Raw genomic sequence first — 14,729 nt, 5'->3', positions numbered from 1 at the left:
TATTTACAAATTGTCGCAACTCATTATAAAGCTTTACCTTATCATCACTATTTCACACTATTTTAAATGTTTTAGCGTATTACTAAAAATAATCTGGTAAATAGGTTTTTGGGCGGCGAATTCAGCATCAAAAAATACATAAGATCTATGTACTCATGTCTCTGGTGGTACAGAACATTTTTTTGTAGGCTGCAATATTAATATGTATAATTATTTTACTATCATGTAGTAATGCGCATAATGCAATAATTGTGAAATTATGATGGCATACTGTTTCTGGTCCAAATAAGTACGTTCTACTTGGAGGTAAACAGGTCCAGTTTAATGGCTACAAACATTTTTATTATTCCACATTTATATCACGTACTTTACGTATTTAACTTAAAAGAAACATTAAATGAGAGATTACAAAATGTGTTTTCACAACTTACTTTTACATGATGTCAAGGATAAAAATGGTAGGTCGTAGTAAATAAGTTTAGTTGATCGAATGAAAAATATATTCTCTTAAAGGTCTAAATTGTGTTAAAATTTTATTGATGTCAGAGTTATTTGAAATTCAAAATGTTTGATTTTTTTGCGGACTTATCTTAAGAGTAAAGTGTATGAAACCAACCAAATAATTTTAATAACTTGCGTGACCGTATTCCTCGTGAAGCTGCTTTGATAGATCAAAACATTATTAGAAATNTAAATGAACCATATTATTAATTATTAGAAAACAGTAGTATTTATTTAATTAAATTGTGATATATCTGACTTAGGTTTTTTATATCAGTTTTGTCATTAACACTATTTTTATTTTTTTTAATATAAATCATTTCCTGAATTAGTCTTTTATTGTAATTAGGTTCTTTGACTAAAATTTTAGTTTGATTAAAATTAAAAGAATATTTTTTTCCTTCATATATTAAGAGCAGTAGAATAGTTTTTTGTATATTTGTGGCCTTTTAATCTGTTTTCTAAATTTTGTGAAGTCATACCTATATATTGACTATTGCAATCATTACATGGAATAGAATATACAACGTGAGAGTTTTTTAAAATAGGAGTTTTACTTTTTATAGGTGTAAATAATTTATTTAATTGGTTGAAAGATTTATGAGCAACAGAAATTTTATACCTGGATAAGATAAATTTAATTTTTTCAGATAAACATTGTATATATCAGAATCTTCTGATTACAATTCAAAAATGTTAAATTTACTGAATGATACAAACACATATAAAAAAATTAATTCAAATCCTACAAATAACCATCAAAATAAAAATAATTATTTAATCAAAAAATGGCAAAAAAGTAATTTTATAGATGAACAAGAAACTAAGAAATTGTTGATCCATAATGCACAACCCCCTAAAATTTATGGTCTTCCAAAATTACATAAAGCAAACATTCCGTTACGTCCAATTGTGTCCAGTATTCAATCTCCTTTATATAATTTATCAAAATTTTTAGCAAATATCATTTCAAAAATAACTTGTCAGAATAATTATTATATAAAAGATTCTTTCTGTTTTAAAAATTTTATAGATACAGTTTATATACCGGATGATTATAAATTAATCTCATTAGACGTCACGTCGTTATACACGAATATTCCCATAGATTTAGTAATCAAAATAATAACTAAAAAATGGAATGTCTTACAAAATTATACTATTCTCCCGTTAAATGAATTTCTAACTAGTATTAAACTTACCTTAACTACCAATTTTTTTCAATATCAAAATGATTTNAGTATTATATGATCTTTAAACGAACTTTTATTGGATTTGCACGTTAAATTTGGTTCCTTAATTGCTGTTGACATTAAAAATGGGTGCGTTTGTACAGTGGATTCCCCCCTTGGATTCGTGCCTACCAAAACTTCCTGAAAACCCGGACCCTTGCATCTATCAATTTTTTTTATAAAAACTAATATGTCAAACTCTACAACTCCTAGGTATAGCGAATATATAATAAAATGTACCAGTGACCCTCAAATTTCACGTAGAATCCGAAAATGCAGTAATATATAGTGTGTCTAATTTAAAATATTTATAACCGGAAGTGACATAAAGTTCTAAATATTTTAGCTGTGTTTTACTAGATTGCCAAATTTTCGGATTTGTCGGGTCAGTACGAAATACCGATAGTAGTTTTCCAATATATGGACTTTCTCATAGCAAAATATTTGATACATAAATATCCATGCATAGTTGAACCTGATTTTACACTGTCTATACCTGATGTACAAGAAAGTCATACTATTTTCAGTATGAGCTAATTCTTTATTGTTTGGTTCTAAATTTCCATCAGACAATAAAAAACTAGCTCACACTGAAAATAATATGTATAATAGAAATTTACAATCAATCAGTGCACACTATTTTAATATTTGCATTTTTGTTGAATTAGCTTGTTATTTTATTATGATTTATGTTATATTGAGCTAGACTGAAATGAAATGCATTGTTGAACCTCGAGGGAAATAGTGGTGGTGGGTCGCAAAATGAACTCGATTCTCACAGAAATGTCTAGTTTATTATTTCTACTAACTATAGGTAGACTATTAGTTAAATGTTCAGTAACTAAATTTATAATGTTGAATAACATAATTCTCTTCTTATTAATAAATACGTCTTTTTCTGCAGCATATAGTAATGCAAATGTATCTGGTAAGTAGTTATTATATATTTTATATATTATAAGAAATACAATAAATATAAGGATAGTAATGAAAATTCTTAATAGATATAATTCTTTAAACTAAATAAGTGTATACAATTTTTTAATTCTGTTTCCATATATCGTTTCGTTTTGGTTTTGCTCTTTCGGAATTATATTTTTTAATAGAGTTTTAAATAGTATTAAATAATATTATTATTTATATTTAAAACTTGTAAGTAAATCTTTTTTGTCGAGAAATTTAAAAAATGTGTAATATTTATGAATTCAAATATTACTGAAGAAATTTAGTGTAGATTAATGAAACTTGGGCTAATGGGTCAACTGATTAATGACAAAAATTAATTACATTAGTTTACTAATATTTTCAATGAAAAAATCTCTCGGGTTTGAGTTTCTAAAACAGTAACTATACCACGACAACGATAATACAGGGCATCTTCGATTTTTACCTTTTTCTATGTGAAAATATTTGTAAAGGGCTCCCGATATAAATTTTTGTGTAAAATAAAATGTTATAGATGATATTTTTGTAATCATTTGATAGTTCAACTATTGTAACTAAAAATTGTGTTCTATTTTCAAAGTTGCTCGCTGAACACTAGTTTAAAGTTATATTTTTTAGGAATCGCCTGTCGAATGCAGTTGTGAAAAAATAATAAATTAAAAATCGTAACTTATGCACTATATACCTACTTACTGCACTCGAATGACTACAATTAAGTGGTTACCTATACAGTCTGTCCAATATAAAGATGGTATAGCATTAGGATCTAAGAAACGGTAAGAGATACGGGGTGGCTCAAATTAGAAAAACGTTGTGTTTTTTTATACCCAACAATATGCCGTTTAGAAAGTTTTCAAATTCCAGGTAGTTCCGGAGATATTCGGAAGAACCCGAAATTTTGCAAAATCGTTTTATTTTTTTCTGGCTTTATTTGAAAACGAATTTTAAAATAAATTGCATATTTACATTACGACTTTTTTCGTTCTATCCAATGGTGTCAACAGTTTTGCAATCCGACGTTTCGTCTTCGAAGGGTCATCATTAGGTTAATTTTTTAAATACGCCGCTGCTATTTTTATGACAAAATCTAAAGTCATTTTTAATTCTGAATTAGATGATATTACTATAATAATCGTTTTTAGTTTGTTTTAGCTATCATTTACAATTTCTTCTGAGTACGGCACTCAACGCTTTCAGAATATCTATTGGAGGAAGCCATCTTATATATAAAATTCTCGTGTCACAATGTTCGTTCCCGTACTCTTCCGAAACGGCTTGACCGATTCTCATGACATTTTATGAGCATATTGAGTAGGTCTGAGAATCGGCCAACATCTATTTTTCATACCCCTAATGTTAAGGGTGGTCCACCCCAAAATTTTTTTTTTATTTTTTGGACAAAATTTTCTGTTTTTATTTTTTCATGATTCAGCATTGAAAAATACATACAGTTCTAAATTTTCACCCTTATACGATCAACCCCTGATTTTTAATCGCGATTTTTATATTATTTTGTTCCATCCACAGTTCCACAAGATGGCAACACAACGTTTGCCGGGTCAGCTAGTAACAGTATAAAAGTCAGTACAGCACAAAACATCTAACATTTCTTTACTACTATTAGCAATACTAATTAGAAATAATAAAACATTTCATAAATTCGTATATATTTTTTATTAGGTATACTCACAACTTTTTAATTATTTATTGATTAAAAAAGTGGTAATGTAAATATGCAATTTATTTTAAAAGTCGTTTTCAAATAAAGCAAGAAAAAAATAAAACAATTTTGCAAAATTTCGGGATATATCCCGAACTACCCGGAATTTTAAAAAGTTTCTAAACGGCATATTGTCAGGAATAAAAAAACACAACTTTTTTCTAATTTGAGCCACCCCGTATCTATTACCGTTTCCTAGATCCTAATGATATCCCATCCTTATATGGGACACACTGTATACTTATTTGAGTAATATATTTTAGAATGTAAGATTGGAGTTTTCCGTAAGGGGAAATAAAAGGTTGAAGAGGGTGAGAAGGGTGGAAATCGGTTGTCGATGAATATGTTGACAACATCTGCATATTTGTTTTCTGTCTTGCGGTCGTAAATATATTACTATTGTGTAACTAAACAAAACATTAATACCTATGAGAAATATCCTATATGGCATCCTGTTGGTACAGATCAGGATTTGATTATTGTGATGGTGAGATGAGGTGATTCATTCTTTGTGACTGGCCCTTAAATGTATCTAAATGATTTGAAAACATATCTGAGCGCCCTGGAGTTCTGGAGTTCTGGGACTTTATTCTTGAATTATAGGGAGTAGAAGCAATGAGAGAAAGGAGGCGTGTCTCTACTAAATCTTATTAATCGGTATTCTTGAGTAGATAATAATAGAAGAATTGTTCCCTGTTTCTTCTACTGATATTTTCGGGGGAACAGGCAGGGATCATTAAACCTAACCCTATATTTTTTGACATGTTTCACAAATGACGAATTCCGCAATCTGTCTGTGATATCTCTAGTTACTGTTTTGTGGTGATATCCTTCGAGAACTCTGAGGAAAATTTCGTATAATTTGTGTTTATTTGAAGGATTGTACACGGATAAAATAATAATAGATTAGTGTAACTGGGTATTAACTTTCCAGTGTAGGTACATTTGTTTTTTACCCTCAATATATTCTATTAGAAGTTCTTTTTATTTAGAACTTACTGGATTTAGTTTCGGTTTTTTATTAATTTCCATTTTCTTTCCTTTTTAGACTGCACCTGACACTGCCAAACAAATAACAATAACTCTAAACAAAGTAGCACTTATTTCATGACTAGCTCATCACTAGTTTTCATTCTACCGCCTATTTATTGCTTTCTGATTGGTCGGTACATTTGGCAACATTGTTCCTCGTTCTTTACTTTCATAGCTCGATCCCTTTGTGTCAAGAATACAGTATGAATTTTGTGATAGAACAGTAGTAGAGCAAAATAAGGAAACGTTCCGCAGAGAGCATTCTATTCTCTCACCGTCAAAAATCGAGCTCCTGGAGTTATGGGGAGGGTAGCAAAGCCACAGCACTTAGGCCCCATTAGGCTCCTTGTACTTCTTCCCATTAGGAGATCAATCCACCTGAGCCGCTAATCAGCCTATTACAGTGAAAAAGGTGGTGACGTTGCTCTAATATAGGCCATTGAAGGCCAGCGTTCTCCCAACATGGACTCTCTTATTGACGAAACGGCAGTGCATTCACAGAGTACATGCAATACTGTCTCGTCTTCCTGTTCACAGCCCCTACAAAGAGGTGGTTCACACTTTCCCATATTGTAAAGTTGTTTCTTTAGCACACAGTGTCCAGTTTGAATACCCGTCACCAGACGAAGATTTGACCTAGACATGGCCAAGTATTTTTTGGCTGTGTCTTTGCTAGGATACATTAAGAGCTCCTTAGCGAAGTGACAGCTAATCGTTTCATCCCACCGTTTCATGAATTCTTTGTGGGTGTCTTCCTTAATAATTCCAGCAAGTGCCGACAACGGAAGCATACTGGAGGGATCGGGTCCAAAAATGTTGAGGACCGACACGCTCCTGGTTAACTTGTCAGCTTCTTTATATATGCTGTTGGAGGCCGAGGCCACAACCAGTGCTTGTGGCATTCCCATAGTGTCCTAGTCATTATCTTACGATTACGCAAGGTCAGTAGTGCTTGTCTACTATCTGTGTAGATTCTGATGTTTTACCCGTCGTATGCCTGCGGGCGATTTCTTTAGCGGCTATGGTTATGCTTGCTAACTCCATTGTACAACGGTAGCATGCCTATCCATTGCCCACTGATATTGGATCTGCAAGGATCTAAAGTATATTCCACATCCTGCACCCTCCTTCCTTTTTGATCCGTCTGTGAATACGCTAATTACATCTCCACGGGCGGTCTCCTCCTGTCTCTTTGTGAGTACGGTGCAGGGTTTGTCAAATGCAAACCGGAGAGAAATACTGTCAGTGTCTGCCTGCAGAAGGGGCGTCTTCCTGACGACCTCATTCCATAGGCGATTTCTAACTTCTCCACATCCTACATCCGGTTTTAAACCAACGTTCTTGAGGCGAAGCATAGTTATCAAAGCTATTTCTCTTAGATAAATATCGAGAGGTGGTAGACACAGCATTATCTCCATTGATATGGTGGATGTTGTTCGCATAGCTCCAGTTATGCTCAAACAAGACAGGCAATACTTTGTACTTGTCTGAGCTTTTGTCTAGCTGTCGTCTGCTGGGATTTCGGCCACCAGACGACAGCCTGACTATGGTAGTGTATATCCACATAACCACATTTGGTTTCATGCACCAGGTTTTTTTTAACAAACGTCGGTACACAGCCTCTATTGCTTATACAATGGTTGCTAACGTTAATATAGTCATATAAAGACTTACCCCTTGTGTTCACTGCCCCAGGATACATGGTGTAAATTTGTATCACAGGCCACGATAAATTCCTATTTCTGGGTGCGACAATGTGCTACCAGTTCCTCCATCTCCCTCGTTGGTGGTGGGGTGGCCGAATTCTCAGGGAGGTAAACTGATGCGATGACAACAGCAGTTTGTTTGCCTTTGACTACACATTTCACTTTCACGGCAGTCAGATCAGATGTTGAAAGGTGTTGTAGTGGTTGGGTTTTGACGTGGCGAGGGGTGTATATAGCCGTCCTCGGCTTGTCTGCTGGGTGTGCTGAAAATACGCCCAGTTAGTTTATTTAAACCTGATATCCTGGATTTGACAACCCAGGGTTCTTATATTAGTGACAGTGTACCCTGCTCCACATCAAGGCGGCGGCATAATACAGCCGTTGCCGCCCTGCTGTGTTGCAGGTTACACTGTACCAAACTTACCTTTGTAAAACCAAACATTGTGAAGAAAAATGGTGTTATTTTTCTTCTTATCGTCCTAACCTCCTAAGAGTAGGGGAGGATTTCCTCGTCCCCTTGTGCCAGAGATGGAGGAATTGTGAAGGTAGCTGCATATGCATGCAACTCCGCCTCTACAGCCTCCGTTTCCATCTGCTCCAGCGGCCCGGAGGTTGCCGTCGGCGCAGGTTTGTGTGTTTTGACTCTGAGAACGAGGGACTGGACGATGTAATGCATCTTCATCGACCTCGCCTCCAGGATTTTCAAGTCCTCGTCTCCGAAGACTCAAGACTCCGAAGACGAGTAAGTGACCTCGTGGGTCATCCTTGGCCTCGTCATGGAACAGGTTCACACTCACCGTGGGGTTATGACTTGCCAGGCGACGACACATCACCACCTCCTTTTCTCCATGGTCGCTTCCAGCTTCCACGGGAATCCAAAGAGTGGCTTTCGTCAGCCTCGGCAACTGGTCAGAGCGCACTACGGCGAGGGCACTGCCCTCGGACGGGTTCAGGCTTCCCACTGCGACCATCAACCATGTGCGTGTATATTCGTCTTCGCAGACAACCCTGATGATCTTACCAGAGTATGTCCACGAGCGAAACACAGGTGGTCTGATAGTAGCGTCGGGAGTTAGAAGAATTTTGTCCAACTCCACCAGCTGTGATTTTTTGATAATGACCTCCCTATCCTTGGGAATTTTCCCATAGGGGTTGTCCTTATCAATAATTGCAACCCTAAGATGACCTAGAGCTGCATCACCATATGTGGAAGTGGTCCCTTTTGTACTTCATCGGAGTGGTGTCGGATGAGGTCCCCGACCTATTCCTCTTTTTGTAAGGTGGCACTCCGTGAGCGTGCTCTCCCTTCCTAGCTGATGGGTTCGCCCGGGAAGGTGGCACACCTTTCGGGTGCTCAGCCTTCCCTGTAGGCGGTCCACTTTTACCTGGGTGGCGTTCGTCCCTCGTAGACGGTGGCAAGCCCTTAGATCCGCCAACCGCCCGTGCAGGACCACGCATCCCAGACGTTGTAAGCTGCGCCAGAAGAGTGGGTGCGCGTTCGGAAAAGGAAGCTGCATTTGCAGCTCTAGCCGCCTCTTCTCGCGCTCTCCTCCTCCTCTTGACTTCAGCCCCGCAAATTTGTTTGCCCCTTCTTTCTTTTCGGGCTCTTTATTGTCCCCCATTTGAGGGACAGTTTGGGACGATCATCCCGGCTGTGGCGAGCGTTGCCGCTCTGCCTCAGGTTCGGGTTGCAGCGAGCGTTGCCGCTCTGCTGCTCTGACGCGGAGGGATCGGCATTATTGTTATCCATGTAGGATTTGGATGATATTCGTCCACCTGGCTCCCCACTCACCACGGAGCCCAACTAGGGGGTGCAGCAAGCCGTCACCGGGGCTACCAAGTGAATATAGCTCCCAGAAGCAGAACGGCGTTGTGAGAGGGTTGTGCATCCCTGGACGCCGGAGCCAACCGACGCCCAGTTATGCAGCCTCTGCCCCAAGAGCTCACCCTGCCGGCCCTCTGATGGGACAGCACAGCCGATTGACCGGGAGTGGGTTAGCTCCCGGCCGCCCGTCTAGTCGAATTCCGGACCGAAGTGGCGTGTTGAAGGAGCGACCTGCTCAACTACCTTCCTCCGATGACACGGGTCGCCACGCACGGCACAAACACATGGGAGATGACCCGCGGGGTGCCTTCGCTGGGGTCGAAGCCACGGGTTTAGCCCCAGTAGACCTGCTTATGACAACCCTCGCCATAGAACCGAGGTCCTATGGTTCCCCCTATCCGCCGCGCCACCCGGGGAGGCGCCTGGTAGGTAGCTCAACCCTCAGGACCTGAGCGCCCTATTATCTGATTCACAAATATGTTAATGTACAATATGTGCTTTATTTCTAACTTAAAACTCGTAATATTTAAAATAGATCTGAACACGGGGTGTAAAAAATTACTCTCTTACAAGAAGAATACTTATTATTTTTCAAAATACTCTAGTAAACAAAAAGTTATTTGACTATAAACACTAATTATATCTATAAATGCAGGGTGTAACAAAAATAAGGTTACAAACTTCGCCAGCAAATAGAACACTTAAAATTGGTAGGGGTACTTCATATAAAATTTTTGCCTAAAGTGATTCCGTGGTGAGATACAGGGTGTAAAAAATAAAATATTTTGAAAACGGTAGGAGGGAATAATACTAAATTTGGTACGAGTACTACACTACATACCCTTCATAACCTGAAGCCTTTAATGATTAAGAATATAAATCAGGTGCGGAGATATGGGGAAGCCGGCCCCTTTTTTCTTAAATATTTCTATGGTATTGCCTTTAAAAAAATTAGGTGAATTTCTAAATTGCCAGTTCTCTTTAGAGCAAAAAGTGTAACTTCATTTTTTTCGAGCGAAATTTCTCGTAATGATTGATTTGCTAAAATCTTGTGAAAAAGGTAAAGTTACACAAAAAATCAGAAAAATTTAATATAGGTAGGAGACACATATTTTTCGATCTATTAATGCACAACTGGAGAAAATGCCCCCTATTCGAGTTATAGCAGTTGGTCGGAGGGATGTATTGCAAAAATAACGGGTTATCCATTTTGAACTTGGGATAGTAAAGCCCTGCCAATTGATATTTGTCAAATGTCACTATCACCCAGACTGATATTTGTTTAGTTAAAGGTTTGCCATTTCACAATATGGAACGTTTTACGGCAGAACAACGCATTAAAATTATTAAATTATGCTACGAAAATGGTAGATCTTCGGTGGCTGCATTTCGCGCATTATGTGGAGATTATGATTGATATAATCGTCCATCTCAGCAAACAACCACCAATACAGTGAGGAAATTCCAAGAGACTGGATCGGTAACAGACATCGTAAGACCTGTGCATCATCGTTTTGCCCTTTCAACCGAAAACATAGCCGCTGTGAGTGAAAGTGTTAACGATGATCCGAATCTTTCTTTTCCAAATCGAGCTCAGCATTTGAGCCTGTCATGCGGCATATTATGGCGCATTTTGCATTTGGACTTGCATCTCCATTCGTTTAAAGTCCAACTCCCGTAAGAACTCAAGCCGGCTGACCATAGATTGCGCCGTGAGTATACCAGTGGGGTGCTGGAACAACAGGCCACCGATCCTGATTTTTCGAAGAAAATCTTCTTCAGTGATGAGGCCCATTAAGAGACCATTGGACCCGCAGAATGTGACGGTTTGGTGTGCATTGTGGGACGGCGGCGGCGTCGTCGAGCCGTACTTCTTCGAGAATGACAAATGAGTCACCGTTACTATCAATTCTCAGCGGTATTCCGCCATGATCATCGACTTTTTTTAGCCTGAAATTGAAGATTTTGATCTGGACGATATGTGGTTTCAACAAAATGGTGCCACATGCCACACAACGCGGCGAATTATGGTTCTATTGCGCGAGAAATTCACAGGACGCGTAATTTCGAGATTCGGCGATGTGGCTTGGCCACCAAAATCCTACGATTTAACGCCTTTAGATTGCTTTTTGTGGGGCTATGCGAAAGACTGTGATTATGCGAACAATCCCACAACTTTGGAGTAATTGAAGGACGAAATACGTCAAGTTATGGCCGAATTATTGCCCGAATTGTGTGAAAAAGTCTTCGAAAATTACTTCAAAAAGATTGAGTTCTGCAAACGATTCCGTGGAGGACATTTGAATGATATTGTTTTTCACGCATAATGGCATAGTCCAAACTTTATTATGAAATAAAAGTTCCATCGAAATTTAAATATTCAGTGTGTTTTTTTTTTAACTTTACTTTCCCAAGCAGAAAATGGATAACCCTTTAGTATTAAAATACGTCAAATAGCTCACGAAAAATCAGAAAATATTTTATACATATTTCAGATGAAAAAAATATCAAAATCTTTATTTTTCCTCGCTACTCTAATACGCGCGACTATACCAGCTAAACCAGCATTTATGTTGCTGGGTTGATAAAAAAATCTGAAAAATTAGATATATTCAAAATATAATTACGGAACGTAGAATACGTCTTAGGTTAAGGTACTATTACCCTGTGTTAACAGAGTACAACCGACAACTATTTATTTTATGTTTGGTTGGATAAAGGAATGTCTAATCTTAGACTAGTTTTCAATTTACAAATACATATAACCAATACTTATAGTTAATATTGGTTTGTTGGGTGGAAGAAGATTGAAATCATCGAAATTGTTAGGTACTTGATAACAGGTACGTGATAAGGTGGTACCTTTTCCACGGAACGAGGATGACCGCTGGCAGAGTTGTTAGTTTTTAAACCTATCATTGCAGCGGTATTTTTTTTGACAGATGGAAAAATTTTGACACAAAATTTGCCGAATGTGATTTTCTCCAGAAAACTCGGCGTGGACAAAACTACTACTTCGCATGCAAAACGTCTAAAAGTATAGATAAAAATAAAAATTAAATAAATAATGTAATGAGTTAACGCTTCGAATATATTTTTACTAAAATTTTGTGTAGGTATCAATGGCGAATTCTCTAACTAAATAGACGGAGCACAAAAAAATGTGGCCTAATGAACAGAAATTCTGGCAGGCTCTTCAACTAAAGCTTATATACCCATATCAGTAACAATAGCCTTGTATGCTAATCGTAATCCGTTTAAATAACGTTTAATAATTACAAATTATAATTATCCACGACAGCTGGCTATTTTATAAATCTCAAGGGGGGCGTTTTTCGACAATCGATAATGCAATTTTTTTCTTCTAGAAATAAAAATATTTTTCAAGTCGCCCTTAGATCCTTAAGGTCCATCAATATTATAGGTTTAAAGCGCTTATTATTAACGTTACATGGACATAGATATCGCCACGGTAACGTAATCGGTCGACAGTGCGGTGGCAAGCATTTCTCGGCTTGACTTCCTATTCTGGTCCGGGTTCAATCATTGGCGTCGGCACTGTTTAGTAGGTAGATATTAACTATCCTAGTGGCCGTTTAGAGAGCCAGAAACAGACAAGATAAAAGAACATCTGAAATATTGTAGTTTTTTATATGGACCGTTTAGGTATTGGTAAGCATCAGAAATTAGTATCTGTCGATATTCGATACTGAGTATCGGTATCGGTCCAGTCCTATTTAAAAAATGAATACAAAAAAAATTTTTTAAAGCCTAATGCTATTTAAGGAAGCATGTGCTAAGGTCACTTGATCTAGATCAATTTAATTTCATCCAAGGTAGCTGACGTTGAAATATGACCCATTCGCCCAAGAGATGTTCGATAAAATTCATAAAAGTACTTTTTTGGAAAATTCTGAATTATTAAAATTTATAAAATTACTAATATTGGTTTCTTTTATCTAGGCATAGACTATGGTTCCATTCCCTTATTATTTGATTTTGATAATTATGACAAGTGTATGTTACTAAAGGGAAAGGCCCTATTTTGTACATTTACCTTCACATTACAACCTTTGGATCCAGCGAAAGAAAATCGAATTTGGAGTGATATTAAGGTAATTGTATTATTTCTTTTGTTGCTTTATTTAACTTATTCAATATAAAATTCTTTTTTTCATGCAATATCGTGCCAAATACCTTAGCAAGGTCAAGGAATACTGTTATAAATATTACTGTATAATTTGTTGGTCAAATATATTATTGCATCTTCTACAGGGTCGGAACGTCTCCATGGTTCATCGGCCGTTACGTGAGAGCGATAAAGAAAGTCATAGAAATCCCTGCGATAGAGAAAGTTCGCTATAATGAAGGCGTCTAATAATCACCGCCCATTTCGCCCTTCCACAAATAAGAAGTGGATCTTATTTCTTATAGCCATATTTCTCTATCGCACGGATTTCTATGACTTTCTTTATCGCTCTCACGTAACGGCCGATGAACCATGGGGACTTTCCGACCCTGTATATCCACATTTTCACGAAAACCAAATTGTTGTTTAATAAGTAAATTATGTATCAAAACATTTTATATTACAGTAAAACCTCTGTTACTGACCATATGTGGCAAGTGACCACTTCTACACAATGACCGATTTTGAATTATCTGAATTTACAAATGAAAACTAAAACTGTCTAACCTACTGACCATTGTCCTTTGTTTCTGCCGCCAGTCACAGAACCTCTAATTTGATTGCCATATTTTAAATTTGATTTCTTAATCATTATCGAAAAAAAATTGTTGGGTTTCTTTACTTCCTTTTCTGTACAAAATTATGCTTATGAGAACAAAGTATAAACATGAAATAGGTATACGATTTAGTCTCAGGTCTTAGAACATCTTACATCTTTTATGGTATAGCATGATAACTTCGTATCTACTGTTGTGCTTTTAGTTAATTATTATTATTAACCAACTTCTAGAGAGCGGGAAAGGAACTGCTCACAAGATACTATCCAGAAACTACTTAACGTTATTCATCAGAATGTTAAGATTATATCCATCTAATAAAAATAATGTTGATTTTTGTTGATTAATAAAACCTGAAATTCTGAAAACAAATTTTTATTTTAGATTAAGAGAATTAAGAGAGAATTAAATAAACATCTTTCTAAATCTAAAGCACTTAATTTTACGTAAGAAACTACTTATAATAGTTATAAAATTTGAAAAAAATAACTTGCCTGATATCAGCAAAAGGTGACGTGTACAACTGAAAAACAAGAAACTGCCTTTAGTATAAAATCAATTTTTCGTCATAAAATGCAGAACGCCTATGGAGTTTTTAAAACTTTTATTATTTTCGGATTCGCCTAACATTTTACAACAAAAAAGGTGTCTTGAATTGAACCTATTCTTAGAATAAAAAACGTATTTATTTAATTCAGCGACAATGAAAATAAGAGATAATATGGTATAACTTTTTTTATCTTACAAAAAATGCAGCTCTTTACCAACGTACAATAACTGTCAAATTTTAAGAACCTAACATTGACTGTTCCAAATTTATTTCAAATATTAATATATTTTTAAATTCTCAACACTCTGTATCTCGGAATCTAAGCGTTTCCGGCCACATGTTTATAGGAACTTTTTTTCTTTAACTACCATAAGAAATTGTGTCCTGAAGTTACGGACCTTACTTAGGAAACCCCCTGTATATTTTTTATTGTTTCTCGTTTACATATCGCACCCCCGCGACAAGTGTCATA

This window comes from Anoplophora glabripennis, unplaced genomic scaffold (assembly GCF_000390285.2).
Source record: "Anoplophora glabripennis isolate ALB-LARVAE unplaced genomic scaffold, Agla_2.0 scaffold553, whole genome shotgun sequence".
Taxonomy (NCBI): Eukaryota; Metazoa; Arthropoda; class Insecta; order Coleoptera; family Cerambycidae; genus Anoplophora; species Anoplophora glabripennis.
The sequence above is the reverse complement of the archived record's forward strand: the minus strand, read 5'-3'. Positions refer to the sequence as shown.